The 15,982-nt window shown below is 53.5% G+C and overlaps 1 protein-coding gene across 3 annotated transcripts in view; it reads right to left on the reverse strand.

The window, feature by feature from the left end:
• The window catches only part of Rara (retinoic acid receptor alpha), a 45,392-nt gene extending 33,629 nt beyond the window's left edge, over window positions 1-11,763 (reverse strand). The window contains exon 1 of one of the 3 annotated variants that reach the window (XM_028755013.1): window positions 11,662-11,763. The gene's annotated coding sequence lies outside the window, so the exon portion shown is untranslated. Of the gene's footprint in view, window positions 1-2,170; window positions 2,398-11,661 lie in introns of those variants that run through there. The other 2 variants (XM_028755012.1, XM_028755009.1) reach the window with 2 other exon arrangements.
• Window positions 11,764-15,982: the final 4,219 nt, after the last annotated feature.

The raw sequence follows: 15,982 nt of genomic DNA on the forward strand, positions 1-15,982 counted from the left end.
CTCCTCCAATTGAGAAGGATTCCTCCTCTGCCTCAGCCACCCCAGGGGACAGGCATCTAGGCATTAAGGCTATATTGTGCCCTGCCCGCATGTCACATAACTCTCAAGACCATCCATCTAAATAAAATCTCAGAGTTTCTGAGCAGTGTCACCTGGTAAGAAAAGTCCCAGAAGGCAGCTTCAGAGAGCAAATGGTTAATGGAAGAGTCTGTATCAATGTCCCCCAAGCAGACCTGAAGGCTACTCAGTGTCCTCACCCCCTCACTAGACAGGCTGACAGGAACAACGTCATGGCGTGTGTGGGTGACTGTGCCCATCGGAGGAGGCACAGGGGTGATTAGGATGAGCTACAGCTAGCTTCCTGCCAGGCTACCACATGGTTAGGAGTAGGAGGTGAACCAGAGAGGGATCCCAGGGTGGCAGCAGGTGCATTCAGGGTCAGACTAGAGACAGAGTCAGAGCTGTGGCAGGCAAGGCTAATTCCCAGCCCAGGGGCTTCTCAGAACTGCCACCGCACCGGGCTCCTGCAGTGACAGTCTTCTGCACATACCACAGGTTCACACCCTCCAAGTGCCTGCGCATCTACCATCAGAGGCTCCCAAGGGCCTGCTTGAGTCTGACTCCACTGACCTCTCTGCTTCATGGCCCAGACTCCCAGGCAGTACTGATGGGCCAGCCCCTCCCAGTGTACCATCTTTCACAGACACAAACTCCATGACTCCACACACACACACACCCATTCCTCAGGAGGAAGAGCTACACATATAACTCCAAAACCTCTTCTTGCTCCTTCCCCCAGACTCATCTCCACCCCTCCTAGGGAAAGCCCCAAGGCTCCAGGCCACCCCCACTCCAATATGGGGCCTTCCCCAGCTTCATCTCTATACAAAGCCCTGGAGGAGTTGGAGGAGTTTTGGGGGTCTGAGCCTTAATTTCTTCACAGGACATCCGAGTCCTTACTGGATAATCCGCCCCCACCCCGCCTCCCCGCCCTAAATCTTGCCTTGTGAAGTATTCAGAGAAAAAGAATGACAAGCCTGAGTCCCGTCCCCAGGATGGTGGGGTGATCAACAGCAGAACCGAGAGTTGGGATGAAGAGCAAAGAGAAGCAATTCTGTTGGAAAACATCCACACATACATACATACACACAGGGTCCACAGGCAGAAGGTAGCAATCTGATTGCAAAATCGGGAGCTGGCACCAGGTAAGGAGCAAGGGGTACCATCCCTTCCATGCCAACATGCTAGGCACCTTATCCAAGACGGGATGAATAGTGGGGCAGGGGGAGGGCAAGAAACTTCTCAAGACTGAGTTTGTTGTTGTTGCTTTTTAAATTATTTCCATATGAGCTAGCCCCCACCCCCAGCCTAGCACACTGGGGGATCTGTCCCCCTTTCCCACGAACAGTAAGACAGCAAGCAGGGCAGTGCCCAGAGAGGAAAGGAGACACAGTTAAACTGATCTGCCAACCACCCCTCAACATACACACATCTGGCTAGCAGCTTCGAAGCCTCGTGGGTGGCACTAAATCCCAGACATCCTTAGCGAAGCAAGGTCGGCCAGTCTATTCTGTCCTTCCCTCACCCCAAAAGGCTTCCACAAGCCCCAAGTAACACAAGACTCAGGCGCGTCTCACCCAATTGCACTGGCTCCCGCACCCAATTCTGACGGCTCCCCCACACTCCAACCGAGACACCAGCTGAGCGGGCCCCGCCCCCCCAGCCAGTTCCCTCTGGTGGGGGTGGGCCCCTGGCTGATTCTCCCCAAACCACAGGGCGGCTCAGGTAACAGGAGAAAAGAGTAGGAGGGGGCTAGTCCGTTGGGCATCTGATCTCTCCCCAAACAGGTTTCAAGAAGTCTTTTTGTTTGGTTTGGGTTTGAAGAGAAAAGAGAGTTCCCAGCAGTGGATCCACCACGGCTGGAGCGCCAGGGACACGAGCGGCAGACGGCTACAGAAGCCTCAAGGCTGTGCGCGCGAAGACGCGGCGCAGACGGGGCTCCCCAACCCCGGACACGCCAGCGGTAGGCTGGGAAGTCCAGGAAACCCCAGGTCCCCGTCGAAACCGCCAGGCGCCCAGTCCCCGCCCGCTGCTCCCATCCAGAGCGGGCCACCGGGCCCCGATGTGTGAGAGAGCCGAGGGTTCCCCAGGGTTCCAGGGGAGAGGTTACCTCGAAGCGAGGGGATGCAACCCGTCTGCGCGTCTGCGGGCACAGGGTCTGCCCCAAGCAGGCGCCGCGGCGCTGCCCGGCGTCAGGGGTGTGGGGTCCTCGGAGAGGAGCCGTCCAGGGGGCCGCAGCTCAGGGGCGCGGGGCGACGGCAGCGGCCATGGCGAGTCACGTGCAGAGGCTGAAACTTTACCCGGAGCCCTAGACTGGGGGGGCGGAGGGTATGGAGCTGGGATGGGAGGGAGGCCCCCCTGCTGCAGGTCCGCCCCTGCACGCCAACGGGCCAATCACCAGCCGGGGGCGGGTCCTCAGGCTCACACCCGCCCCTCTCTCCTTAATAGACCCAGGGAAGGGCGAGTCTTAAAGGAGACGCTTCCAGCTGGTGGCTGGACCGTGGGAATCTGGGAGAATCCCTCCCTCAACACGCCAGAAAGAGATTCAGAGCGAGAAGGGGTGTGTGTGAAGTTCAGAGAAAAGAATAAAAATACGACTCGGCGGAGAAAGAACCTCAGGGCGCGGTATCCTACACGCACTCCCTTCTTCCCCCCAACCCCCTGCTACACGCCCACACTCACTGGGACACACACATCACACACACCTACTAAACCTGGGAAGAAAGGAGGTGGCGTAATATGGAGAACGCACTGACTCCTGCCCCGGCTGTCAAGTCTCTGTCTCTCCTAATCACAATCCTCCGGGGCCAGCTGAAACTGAAAGCTATCTGACCTTGAGCAAAACAACTTCGCTCCTCTGGACCTTAATATTTCTCATCTGCAAAACCGAAGTACAAAGAGAAGACCGGCTTCCCCATACGAACATCTTTCTTCCTTCCCAAACACCTCTCCGGTTTGAGTGGGTTAGAGAAAATTTCTAGCTCAATTGAATCCGTCCGAGTAGCTAGAAAGCTATAAGTATGGCCACCCCAAGTCAGCTCTTGGGACGGCCTGGAGTCCCCCTCCATTCTAGAAGACTCCCACTTGAGGGCCGACGGCAGTTTGTACAAGTTCCAGGAGGACAGGATCTGAATCACACTCCATCTACAGACCTCAATCCCCAACAGTCACAAGCCCCCGCCAGGCCAGCCAGGGAGGTTAACGTTTCCACCTCTAGCACCGCACTGGAGGAGGGTGGGTCCACTAGGCAGTGCCTCCCTCACCGAGTTCCTGGGTAGAGAAGTGGCAAGTGCCCCCCACAAGACATCCCACTGGAAAGGGAAGTGCCACACACCCAGCCCTCCACCCTAGAGACGCTCAGTGTAATCCGGTGTCCGGATTTTCAGACTAAGAACAGGAGGACCGAGGCCCACATAGGATTTTGTCCACGGTTGCATGGGTGTCTTAACCGAGCCTAGAACTGGAGTATCTGCTTGTCTCTCTCTGGCTCTTCTCTGGCGGCTTTGGAAGGTAGCACAAGTCAGGTCCGTAAGACACTCTGCCCAGAGGTCGGACGCAAGGGAAAACTCGGTAAAACATTGCCGCTCTTCCCCTAGACCCTTGCCGCCCGCTGGGCTAGAACAGTCTCCCGCTCCCGTCTGGATTTCCGCCGGTGCGAACCACCCGCCCAACCCCGCTCTCCCGCCCCGCCCCGATCTATCCCGTCCAGATCCATCCACAAACATGCGCTCAGCAGGCAAGAATGCGTCAATGGCTCCCAGATGTGGAGGCCGACACTTAACCCATTCCCTTCCACGTACCCCCTCTCCCGTTCCCCTATCAAGCTTTCCAGCCAGAGCCCCACCATCATCAGGACCCTCCATCCAAGTGAGGATCCTAAGAGAATGGCCTAGAGCCAGTCCACATAGTTACACTGCCTCTCATATGGGCTGCCTTCAGGCACACCTGCCAGCAAAGGATTCAGGTACACTTTTTTCTTTTTTCTTTTTCTTTTCTTTTTTTTTTTTTTTTTAAGACAGGGTTTCTCTGTGTAGCCCTGGCTATATTACTCAGTAGACCAGGCTGGCCTTGAACTCACAGAGATCTGCCTGCCTCTGCCTTCTGAGTGCTGGGATTAAAGGTGTGTGCCCAGGGAGTACATTCTTCTTGTACATACCTCAGGCTTACCTGCCAGCATATGGGCACACTCTTCTTGTACACACACCCTGGAACAATTGCATAACCCCACACATATTCATGGTGTGACTGTGTACACCTCCAAGACATATATATGTACACCCAGCACACACACAAAAAGGCACCTACACATAGGGCCATGAAGCAGAGTGGGGTGTGCTTCCCAACTGATGAAGCTCTAGGTCCGTATGGAGATGAAAGAGAAAATCCGTGCTCACACAAACCACTTCCTATAGGAGTCAGACACATACAAGATTGGACACACAGCCTACACACTTTGGGAAACTTCCTTCATGCCCTGGACACCACAGGTCCAAAGTCCAGCCCTACCCAAGCATGACTCCAGGGTCAGAAGGGGTTTCTAAGTAGGGGGCCAGGAGTCATGAGTCCACAGCAGTAGCTGTGTTGGTCCCAAAACGGGGTTCTCACACCCTTCAGCCAGGGACCCTGTTTCAGGAGAGCAGAGCACTTAGAATATAGCAAGAGGCCAATGGAAGAGAAGAGCAGCCTCAGGGCTTTCCCAGGGCCTCCACTATCCCTACAGGCAGAAGACAGGTTGTGGGGGTCCGGGGAAAGCAGTGGTTTCTCAAGACAAGAAGAGTCCCCCATCAGCCTAGAGGAGGCCAGGGTGAGCTCAGACAAGTAATAGCAACTGTCCAGTGACAGCTCCTAGTCCTCAAAGGAGTTACAGCTTGTGGAATCCCTAAAAAATAGCATCAAGGCAGGTGTGGTTGCTTACACCTGCAAGCTCTAACACCAGCACTTGGGAGGCTGCGGCAGGAGCATTGCTAGAGTTGGAGGCCAGTTTGGGCTTATGTAGTCATGCCTACTGAGTAAGACCTTGTTTCAAAACAGAACAACCAAAGAATAGCATCAAGTCCGGCATGGTGATATATATATATATATCAACATCCAGAACTCCAGAAGTGGAAGAAGCAGGAGGATTAGAAGTTTGAGGACACAGAGAAACCCTGTCTCGAAAAACCAAACCAAAAAAAAAAAAAAAAAAAAAAAAAAAAGAAGTTTGAGGACAGCCTACAGATGGAGAGGGAGAGAGAGAAGGCACGCACACGCATGCAAGCACTGAGCAGAATCTGAAGTAGGCTTGGGAAAAGACAGTCTCTCTTAGACCACCTGAAGGTGAGTGAGATGAGAGGGAGGTACCTGCTAGAGCCAGCCTCCACTTCCTCCTCCCAGCCTCCCAGCCTCCCAGCCTCCCAGCCTCCCAACCTATTTATCCAAAAGGTATACTCCCTACAGTTAGCTTCTTCTAACAGGGTCCTGTTTGCATTGTATAGGATAGAAAACTGAGGCTCAAAAAGAAATTGCCAGGCTGGAGAGATGGCTCAGTGGTTAAGAGCATTACCTGCTCTTCCAGAGGTCCTGAGTTCAATTCCCAGCAACCACATGGTAGCTCACAGCCATCTATAATGGGATCCGATGCCCTCTTCTGCTATGTCTGAAGACAGCTACAGTGTACTCATATACATAAAATAAATAAATCTTTTTAAAAAAGAAATTGCCAACCAACTGGATGTAGTGGCTGATGCTTATAGTCCCCAGGCCTTGGGAGACTAAAGCAGGTGGACAGCCATGAGCTCTAGACAAGGCAGGTCTGCTACATAGTAAGTTCTAGGCCAGCCCTGGCTACAGAGTAAGACCCTGTCTCAAACAAAACTATTGCTTTACCAAGGTCTTACAGTTTTTTGATGCAGATCTGGGATTCAAACTCACAGCTGTCTGCTCCACATGCCCCTGCTTCCCCCCTCCAAAGCAAACATACCCCACTCTATTCTCAAGCCTGCTACCTCTTCCTTTACCTCACATGGAGGAAGCAGTGTGCTTGCCTGGCTCTGCAGGTTTATGGGTAGGGCCAGGAGATGAAAGAGATGAGAGAAGACACTGGGGGCCACACATGTAACCCTCCACCCTAACCCTAGCATGATGCCCACCTACCAGGCAGGCATGGCTGGGTGACTCAGCCGCATCCGGGGAAGATGCCAGGGCAGTGACTCACCTACCGAGAAGAGCTGAGTCTGGTACTTTGCCAGCCCCGGGACAGAAGCGACTTAGTCACTACCAGGGCTGTGCTGCCCAGCAGGCATGGCCTAAGGATCAGGGACAGGGGCCAGCAATGTCCTCCCTGGTTACATGCGCCCCCTGGTGAAGGCAGGCTTTAGCATCCAATATTGAACTGTGCCTCTGCTGGCCCCTGTCCTCTCACTACTGCCCAACTCCATGACACCAGCTCTGCTCTAGTGCCAACAAGTTTAGTGAGACCCTCAGGCTGGGCTGCACTGCCCCCCTACAGCATGCTCCCCCACATCACTCACCACCTACTCTCCGACTTACCCCACCCCCTCCCGCCACCCAAGTTGTACCCAGGCTACGAGTCTCCTTTAAACATGTCCTGGCAGCGCTCCTGCCCCCACAGCCCCTCTCACCCTACACACACACACACACACACACACACACACACACACACTCCTGCCAGCAGCTGCTGAAGTTGTCGAACAGGAGAGAAATCATGAGGGTGGGGCCGGGGATTGAGTTACCAAAGCCAATGGGGTGGGCTGTCACCCAATCCCCCATCTCCCTCACCCATCTCCCTCACCCACCTGCCTCCCTCCCTACCTCTGGCTGGCAGCCTGCTCTCCCTTGAACCCCCTCCACCCCACTCCACCCAAACTAGGAAATAAATGTTCAAGGGTAGTTGTCATGCGAAGACCAGCCCAGTATATGTGTAAGAAAGAGAAGGTGAGAGAGACGGAGACAGACCGAGAAGCTGCCTGAGCTCCAGAGCTCGGTGTTTGGGCTACAACCGCTAGGTGTGTCTATGCCTGCGTTGAGAGCCTGAAAGGCTTGGAGTAGCTCACTGGATCCCAGTGGAGTTGGTGGGGCCCAAAGGGGGTTGACAGGCTGAACAGCCTTCATCCATTTACACTATTGATTTCTTACACAGTGCAGCAGGCTTGATGGGGGGCATGATAAATCAGGACCCCAGAGACAGGGAAACCGAGTGGGCAGGGGGGAGGGGCTCCTGCACCATAATTTGTGGCCCTCTCAGAGCTGCTTGGTGAGGAGGTGGCAGGCCAGGAAACAGGAGGGAGGGGCTGAGTGACAGAGGGTGGGGTAGGGAAAGGTGTTGGATTAAAGTCCCCATCTGCAACAGCTCCTTTCAGCTGACAACACAGAGAGGTTCTGGAACAACTCTAGGGGGCGCCCTTCGCCTTACAATCCCACGAATGGTTTTTTCTCTGCGCCTATACAACATGGAGTCCCTCAGGGAGATGGACTGCGGAGGGAATCCCCAGAGATGGCTTTCCAGCTATTCTCTATTGACCTATCTCCCCACACCTGCTCCTAGGACTCAGATGACTCCACCCCCTAATCTGAGACCTCTGCTAATTGTACTGGCTCTTTTCTGTGTTGGGGGGCAATGGCATGGGTCCTGGGCATGGCAGGAATGAGCTCAGGATGGGTTCTGGGGAGCATAAGGATATGTGTCCTTGTCCCCAGTCTGTCCTCAACTCATCTTGCAACTGTGGAAAAAAATCCCTGGCCCTCTCTAGGTCTCTGAAATGAAACAGCTGGACGGGATGTCCCTTCCGAAAGGTGGCTCCAAGCCCCACAGCTTGCCAGCCTGGGAATGTGTTGGAAGCTGTCCAGCGCCTCCATTCACACCAGTGGTCACAGGCCGCCCAAACAAACCAAGCTGGGGTTTACAGAGACCCTGCACAGACAAGCAGGGAGGGAAACAGCCCTCCCTCATGTCTCTGGCTTGAGGTTCTCCTTGCTGCAAACCGGTGAGGAAAGCATAAACTGTGTGGTAGACACCAGAGAAGAGTGGTACAAGCCACCTGGGCTCCAGTCCTGGCATTGGTTCAGAGTCCTAGGGTAAAACACATCCCTCTCTGGTTCCCATCAGTTAGGGGAAGGGGCTTGTCTAGGTGGCAAAAGTCCCTTTCAGATCCAAGGGAAACTGGACAGAGAAACCTGAGGGGTCCCCAGAGCTCTTCTGTTGTTCTGAGCTGTGTCAAGCCCCTCTCAGCAAGCTTGTTCCCCTGACCAACACACTTCCTTGTTCTGTCTGCTGCTTCTGGCCTCTCCTCACTCCTCAGTCTGTCTTTTTACCCTCACCTTGGCTAGCCCCTCTGCCTGCCCCGTGCTTTTCTGCACGTCCCTCCTTCCAGGGGACAGACTAACTAAAAATAGTCCCCACAGCCTTTCTCGCCCACAGCTGCCCAGAGAGCAGGAAATGAGGGGGGCTGGGAGGCCTGTGCCCTGCCCTCACCCACCGACTCTCAGCTCAGAACGGTGTCCAGCACTCCAGTCTGGGTGTCCAGCACTCTAGTCTGGGGCTAGTGCCAACTTGGCCATCTCTGGGGCATCCCATACCCCTTCCCTAGGGGGGAAGGCCTGCTCTTGAGTGCTAACAATCACAGAGTTGCCCCTGCCCTGTGGGAGAAGAAGAAAGGAGGTCGTTGGTCTAGAAGGAATCCTTCCCAATTTCTGACAAATCATTGCCAACCACATTGTGGGCACTGAGAAGGGAAGGCCTGGCTCTATCCTCTGCTTTTTGAGGGCACAGGGAACTGGCATTGGTAAAGTGTGTGCTCCTTTCCTTTATCCTAGCCCAACTAGAGGAAAGACAAGCTAGTACCCCACCCTCAATCATGCTAGCCCTTTGCTCCCCAAAATACGCATGGCTTGTATATAAGGGTCTCAGTAGGTACCCCCTCAGATACCATAGCCAAAACAGAAGATCTTAGATACCCACATGGAAAGCCAGAAGGCTGGAAGCAGACCCAGGCTGTGTCCACCAAGCTGGGCAAGCATGGCCGGCAGGATGAATCAGAGGTCGTGAGAAAAGTCAGCTCTCACTGGTGCCACCGGCTACCTACATACAGTACCTGCTCCCTATCCCATCTGGGATTTCTGGCACTTCCCAGCCCTAGGGGAAGGCCTTCTCTATACAGGCGGCGTCAGGAAACCAGTTCAGAGACTCTCTGGAGGCCAGCAAGGGAGCCCTGCACAGTGAAGCAGGCGGGAAACCCAGGCATCCTGGCCGCCAGCCCAGAGAGTAAATGAGAAAAATATCTTCCAGGGGAGGAAAGGAAACAGGCTTGATAGGAATACACACACAGACAAACTGACACAGGCACACACACACACACACACACACACACACACAGAGTGCAGCTCCCAAAAGGGTTGAATTGAAGCAGCAAATACTACTCTGAACAGGAAGAAAGAACAAGAAGGTGAAGCCATGGGAATGGGGGAGACAGCCTGGCTCTCCCCTGAGTCTCTTGTCTCTGCTTATCAGAGTAGTAAGGTGCCTGCATTTTAAGGCCAAATATCAATCAGGGCCTCAGACATGAGACCCACCCTAACCTCTAGTCCCTAGTCCCTAGGGTTCATTCCTGAGCTTCCTCTGGCTCCCCTTTCCTGGGAAGAAGCCAGGAGGGAGCAAGCCCGAGGTGGTGCACTTGGGAGCCAGGGCAGTGTCAGGGGCGGCTCTGACACTGTCCGCCCCTCTGGTTCTCTCCCGCCCGCTTTCAGCCACCACACATATCTCAGCTGTCCAATCCAATTAGGGCTCCTGCCCAGTGAGCCGGACAAGGAGGCCACTGGGCAGGGAAGAGACAGACAAGGACGCAGACGGGGATGGCGAAGGGAAGGTGGAGAAGTCTCCTGGACTAAGCAGTGTGGCCTCTGAGGAAAAGAGGAATCTGGTGCACAGATTTGCGCTGTGTGCCAAGCATCCTGGTGGCAGGAAAAGCTGCTGTTCTCAGGAAGTTCTGTGTCCTTAGGCAAGGCTCCTCTGTCCCCTGAGTAGTGGTGGAAGGAGACTAAAGGCAGAGAATCTGACCCAGATTTAAGGAGGGTTCCCAATCTAGAACTCGACGGTCATAACTGGAGTTTACACATTATCTCCTGGGGCCTTTTATGGCAGGGTCATGGTCAGGTAAGCCCAGGTGGCTAGCCTTATTAGTTTTACAAATGAGGAGACTGAGACTTAGCTGAAGAGACAGACGGCTATAAATGCATTTGGTTAAGACTCTCAAGTTCAGGCCTTTGACTGAAGTCTGTTGCTCTTATCCTGCATCCCACTCTTCGTACTGAGAACAGAACTAAGTCTAGAATCCATTCCATGACTGACCCTTTCCTCCAAAGCCAACCATCAGAGGGACCTTGGGAAATCCGAGGGAGGAGAGAGTACACACAGCTAGTTTCCAAATAGGTATATGTCACCCACCCTCACAACGTCCCCAGAGCTCAACTATGACGGGTTAGGAGCGCTTCTCTCTCCCTCCCCATCCAGCCACCCCCGGGGACAAGATACACATATGGCTACTAGTTACTCAGACAAGCCACCGGCCCTTCATAGAAACCCAGTGATGCCTGCCCCCTGATCGTCAGCAAACAGAGCCTATCAGCCCACCACAGGACCACAGGAGAGGAAAACCAGCCAGTGTAAACAGAAGGTGCCATCCAGTTCTCTCCCAGAGAGCCTGCGGGAGAGCCGAGGATGGGGACCTCCCAGCTCTAGAGTAACACCAGGAGCCCAAGGCTCTGAGAGCCAAGGAGTGCAGGGAGCTGGCATGGCTGATCAGCCTTCCAGATCTGGTCCACACCCCCTTCCCCAGCCATCTGGACTGAGCCTGATCTGGCTTGGGCCTCCCTGGGATCTCTCCCCTTGGATATATATATAGTAACCTCTATCCAAAATGTATAGGTCTTACAACCACATGGTCTACACATGGGCACTCAAAGGAGGGGGCTTCTGCACTAAACACTGAGGTGTCGGCAGGCATGAGAGTCCTAAGCTGAAAGGACTTTCCCTAGAGAACAAGGTCAGCCAACACCGGGAACCTCCACCACCTTTCTGCAAAGCCCTTGGGCACCCAAGTGTGACATGCACCTGGAAGGAGACCTGGGCTCCCTACATAGGGAGCAGAGGCAAAGTCCTGAGCTCCAGGCTGGGAAACCACGAGGAAGCAAGGGAGAAATCCCGCAGGGAGAGTACGGTCCCCTTCACGCCCCTCACCACTTTTTCAGTCAGGTTACCTTCTGTCTAGGTGAGGTGGAGGTGGAGGGCTAGGGCAATACTGCAAAAGAGGGTGCAAGGGCGTGGGGCCTGGGCAGACCTCCCCCACTTTCCATTCTTAGCTAGAGAATGCAGACTGCCTGTGGGGGGCGGCGAACTGCACGAGGGGCGCTCCGGGGGTCTAGGGCTCGGAGGTTTCCAACGCCCCAGGGTTCCCAGGCTCCCACCTCCCTAGACTACCGTGAGCAATGGGGGAGGAGGGATGGGGAAAGCCTGAACTGCCGAAGAAGGAAGCGGCCGGATCAGAAGCCGAGAGGCCCCAGCGAAAGGAGACCTAGGGAGAATTGGGAGGGGGGCGTGCATGGTCTTACCTGCTCAGGTGTGTGCCGGCAGGGGGGCGATGGGGTTCCCAGGAGAACCGGGGAAGCCCTCTCAGCTCGATTCAGGATTCCCCCCTGCTTCTGGGTTAGGCTGCTGCAAGAGGCACGGTTCCCGTTGGGTCCTAAAGCCCACTGTTCAGGTTGTAAGCTCACCCTGCCCTCTTACTATACCAACCCCTACTTGGTTAGCAGGTGTGGAGCTGAGGACTGAAGGAGGAAAACGAATCCACTGTTAGAAAGATAGAGGGTGGGAGACACGGGCAGGGGCCTGGAGCAGTATCAGATCTCAACACACAGGTCACAGGACAAATAGACATTTTCTTTCTGCTTTTCCTGCGCCGATGGATTTGGCCTTGAGCCATGGGGATGAGGCTAAGACCTTACTCTCTTACACTCCCATTGGGCTAGCTAGCGATCCGCTACAAGAATGTAGGGAGAACAACTTTACATTTAGACAAACACCCACTTCTCTCCTCTTTTCTCAGACTATAGCAGCTTTAAGTGCCTAAGACAAACCCATAGTCTTCAGGAAGAGAGCCGGGTGGAGTCTCGTTGCCAGCTGGAGACTATGGCCTTAGACTGTTAGACTATGGCGTACTGGGCACATTGTGGTGTGGACTCATGTATAAGAGAGTCTGGGCAGATGGGACTAAGAAGGGAAGGCCTGTACTCCAGATGACAGTTAGCAGGGGATGCCTAAGACACAGAACCTAGGGATCAAGCGGGGCCCTTGCTCAGTCCTCAACAGGATCTGGAACCTTTCTTACCATTGGACTATGTCAAAGTGCGTTTTCCCAGATATTCTGGGGCAGAGATGTCTCTACACACAGCAGATAGACTTTGGGTCACTAGCTCTGTAGTATAGGATGATGGGCCTTCTCAAAGGTTGGCCACCTTGAAAGAAAAATTGAGGCGTGGTGGGTGAGACGGGCATCGGGAGGTGGCTGAGGAGTCTGGACTGAGAACATTTTGCAAGGAGTGTTGCATACTATTTCCAGCAACAGAGGCGGGGGTGGGGGGTGTCATGGGGGTGAAGGGTCAGAAGACCAGGGTATATTGAGGGAAGGAATATGGCCTCTCCCTAGAAGGGTAGAGGGCAAGGGCAGAGCCTCCAGCCCTCACAGTCTTGCAAGAACTGGAAGGAGCTAGACAGCAAGGATGGAAGCCCCAGGGTGGAGTCTGTGGGGTGAGCTCAGGTCAAGCCTTTCACCCTAATGTGCCTCAGTTCTCTCCCAGCTGTTAAACAAGACTCCGGATTCTTCCCAGGCAGTTAATGAGTGTTTACCGAAGGACTTGGAGCTCCTCAGATCTCAGCTGGGCCACCACTACAGTTATAAAGCTCACTCAGAAGGGCTGAGTGTTATTTGGGGAGGGGAGGCGCAGGGGAAAGGGAAGCAGACCTAGTCTCTCACAAGCTGAGGATGAAACCAAGCTCAGGGAGAAGCACAGGCCCGGCTGCCACAGGATATCCTTGTACCCAGGAATGGAGGTCACCCTCCCCCTCCACCTAACCACCACTGAACGCTGGCCTCTAGCTAGCTGTAGGCAGAACCCAGCCGGGCAGCTGGCCTTCATTAACTCCAGCTTTTTCGCCCCCCACTGTGAACCCACAGCTTCTACAGGCCCAGGCTACAGGGGGCTGCCCTAGTCTGACCTTGCAGCTGATACTGGGGTGGGGGGTACCGCAGCAAAGGCCAAGTTACCAGCTGAAAAGAAAGTCAAACAAGACTCCTTTTTCCCACCGGGAGCAAGCAGAGAGGAAAGGAGTGTGGGGGTGAGAGGGTGGAGGTGGGGGAATTTAGGGCAAACAGCAGGCAGTGAAGTCAGCTGGATTGAGGCCCAGAAACCCCCACACCCTGAGGCCAAGTCTTACTCTAGCTTTGCTTTCAGCTAGAGTCTTGGCGAGGCCCCAAACTAGGGAAGGCCCTGGCTGCCCCTTTCCGCCTCCCTGCCCCCACCCTTATTAAATACACATTTTATCTCTCAGCATCTTCATTATCTTAACTGAAGGAGACAAGCAGTGGATGGTGGCGGCAGAGAGCGTCAGGGGAGGGGGGGTGTGGGGAGCAGGCGCACCCTTGTTACAAAGTGCTGATCTGGCTCTTTCAGGCAGTGTGGGAAACAGAGGAGGGATCAAAGCGAGTGAGGCTGATTCAGAACTCAATTAGAAATTAAAAAAAAAAAAAAACAAAAACGGGAGCAGACAACTCTCCTTTTGCCAGCCTGCAGCCTTTACCCAGCCCCTTGCTTCTACTGGCAGCATCTGGACTGGTGGAATTGGACCATGAGACCAGAGGACACACACTTAGGCCTCATACACCTTTCTCTGTGGAGAAGACATCAGGAGGAAACGGAGATAATATTCCCCCACAAAGCTAAAAAGTAGGACATCAAAGGCGGTTTCTTCCTCAGTCTCCGGTCCCCAGAAGCAGCTTTCTGGGCAATCTCTGGGGATGTGAGGTAACTTCACAAACAGACCTACTTCTTCCTAGCCTGTAGGCAAGTCACCAACCCATAGCCAAAGCCTCCCTGAAGCAATAGAGGTTGCCTGAAGCAAATTAGTAGGATATCCAGAAGATAGGCTGCAAGGCCCTGAGACTGCCATAAGAAGGCCTTCTGCAGGGTCCCAGCCCTGCAGTGCCTGCAGTTTACCTCCAGCTGTTTTCTAGATGTGTGTGTGTGTGTGTGTGTGTGTGTGTGTGTGTATCTTCCTTGTACCATTCACTGAATAGCAGTTAATGAATAGCTACCAAAGTGCTGGGGACCGATACAAATGTAAATAAAGTCTGCAGAGGGTTTCTCCTACACAGCAAACAACCCATCGGGTTTCCTATACCATAAGTAACAAAACCATTTTGCCCCCCTGCACCCACCTCAATAGTCAAGGTATTTTTGTGCGTGTGAAGGCTAAATGTCAATTGTAGGTGTGTCATTCCTCAGGGGCTGGCAGGCCTCGTTCATTTATTTATTTATTTATTTATTTATTTATTTATTTATTTATTTTTTAACAACAGGGCCGTCTCTCACCTGAACTGATCAAGCAGAAGCTAGCCAGCCCACAAGCCCCAAGGATCTCAGCTTCCTCAGTGCTGGAATTAAAGTCCTTGTGTGTGAATGTGTGGCAGTGTTCTGGAGACTGAATTTGAGCCATCACATTTGCACAGGAAAGCACTTTACCAGCTGAACTATCAAGGTATTTATTTATTTATCAAACATGGCTTAAGTTATTGGTCTTTATGGTGGTGTTTTTCCTTTCCAGCCCTGAACCCAGGGCCTTGTGCATATCAGGCAAGCCCGGGAACTCATTTATTAAGTTGTCCGGGTTGGCCTTAATTTGTCCTGTGTAACTGGGATTGCAGGCCTGAACTACCAGGTCCAGTTTATTGTGTATCTTTAGAAAGTACAGGCAGGGAGGACTGGGAATGTGGTTCAGTGTAATGTTCCTGTGCTGGCGTGGGGGTGGGGCCAAGGAGCAATGGGAAGGGAGGGAAGGGCAAGAGCTCTGCCAAGTCTTCTCATTTCTGGGTAGCTAGGCTGGACCTCACACACTCTTGGAATTAGCTAGCCACAGGCAAGTCTTCATTGAGCCAGAAATGTCAGAGGCATCTGGGGTTGGAAATCATACCAGCTTTATTGAGTCTATGTTCTTTCCGTAGCAATACCCAACACTATGGAAGCTTAATCTGGTTCTTAAAATAACAATAATAATAATAATAATGACAAACCAGGATATACACATCCCAGTGTCTTCAAAAGGAGAAAATGTAGGTCAGCATCTTTGCCACTACTTCATGTGGCCTAAGATCCTGGCAAAAACTAGTAACCACAGGCCCATCCCTTCCCACTTAAAACTCCCACCACCTTCCCATAGCTTCCAGCTTCAGTGAGAAAACCCGGCAAGGGAAGGACTCTCTTCCTTTCCGCCCCGCGTCTGAGTTACACTTAAGACATACATCAGCCCCTGCTCCCACAAGGGCAGCGGAAGCCAAGCAGGGACTCGAAGTCGGCTTCACGCATCATTGCCAGAACCAACCCTGTTCCAATTGCTGAAGTCTTCAGAGCAGCAATGACCTAGAAATCAACAGTGTGTGTGGGGGTGGGGGACTGAAGGAAACTAACAAAACAGTACACAGAAAGCCCTATTTCCAAATGAGGGAGGGGGGAGTTAGAGAGGGGAAGGAGCTTGGCCCCTTTGAATCTGCAAATGCGATCTTGGCTAGACGCCAGGGAGGGTACAGCGCAGTCCCACCGAGAGTCAAACCGTGTTCCTGACTCAAGCCCTACAGTTAGAGGAAGGCGCCAAGCCTCAAAT

The sequence above is a fragment of the Grammomys surdaster genome, unplaced genomic scaffold (assembly GCF_004785775.1).
Source record: "Grammomys surdaster isolate TR1022 unplaced genomic scaffold, NIH_TR_1.0 126048, whole genome shotgun sequence".
In the NCBI taxonomy this organism is placed as follows: Eukaryota; Metazoa; Chordata; class Mammalia; order Rodentia; family Muridae; genus Grammomys; species Grammomys surdaster.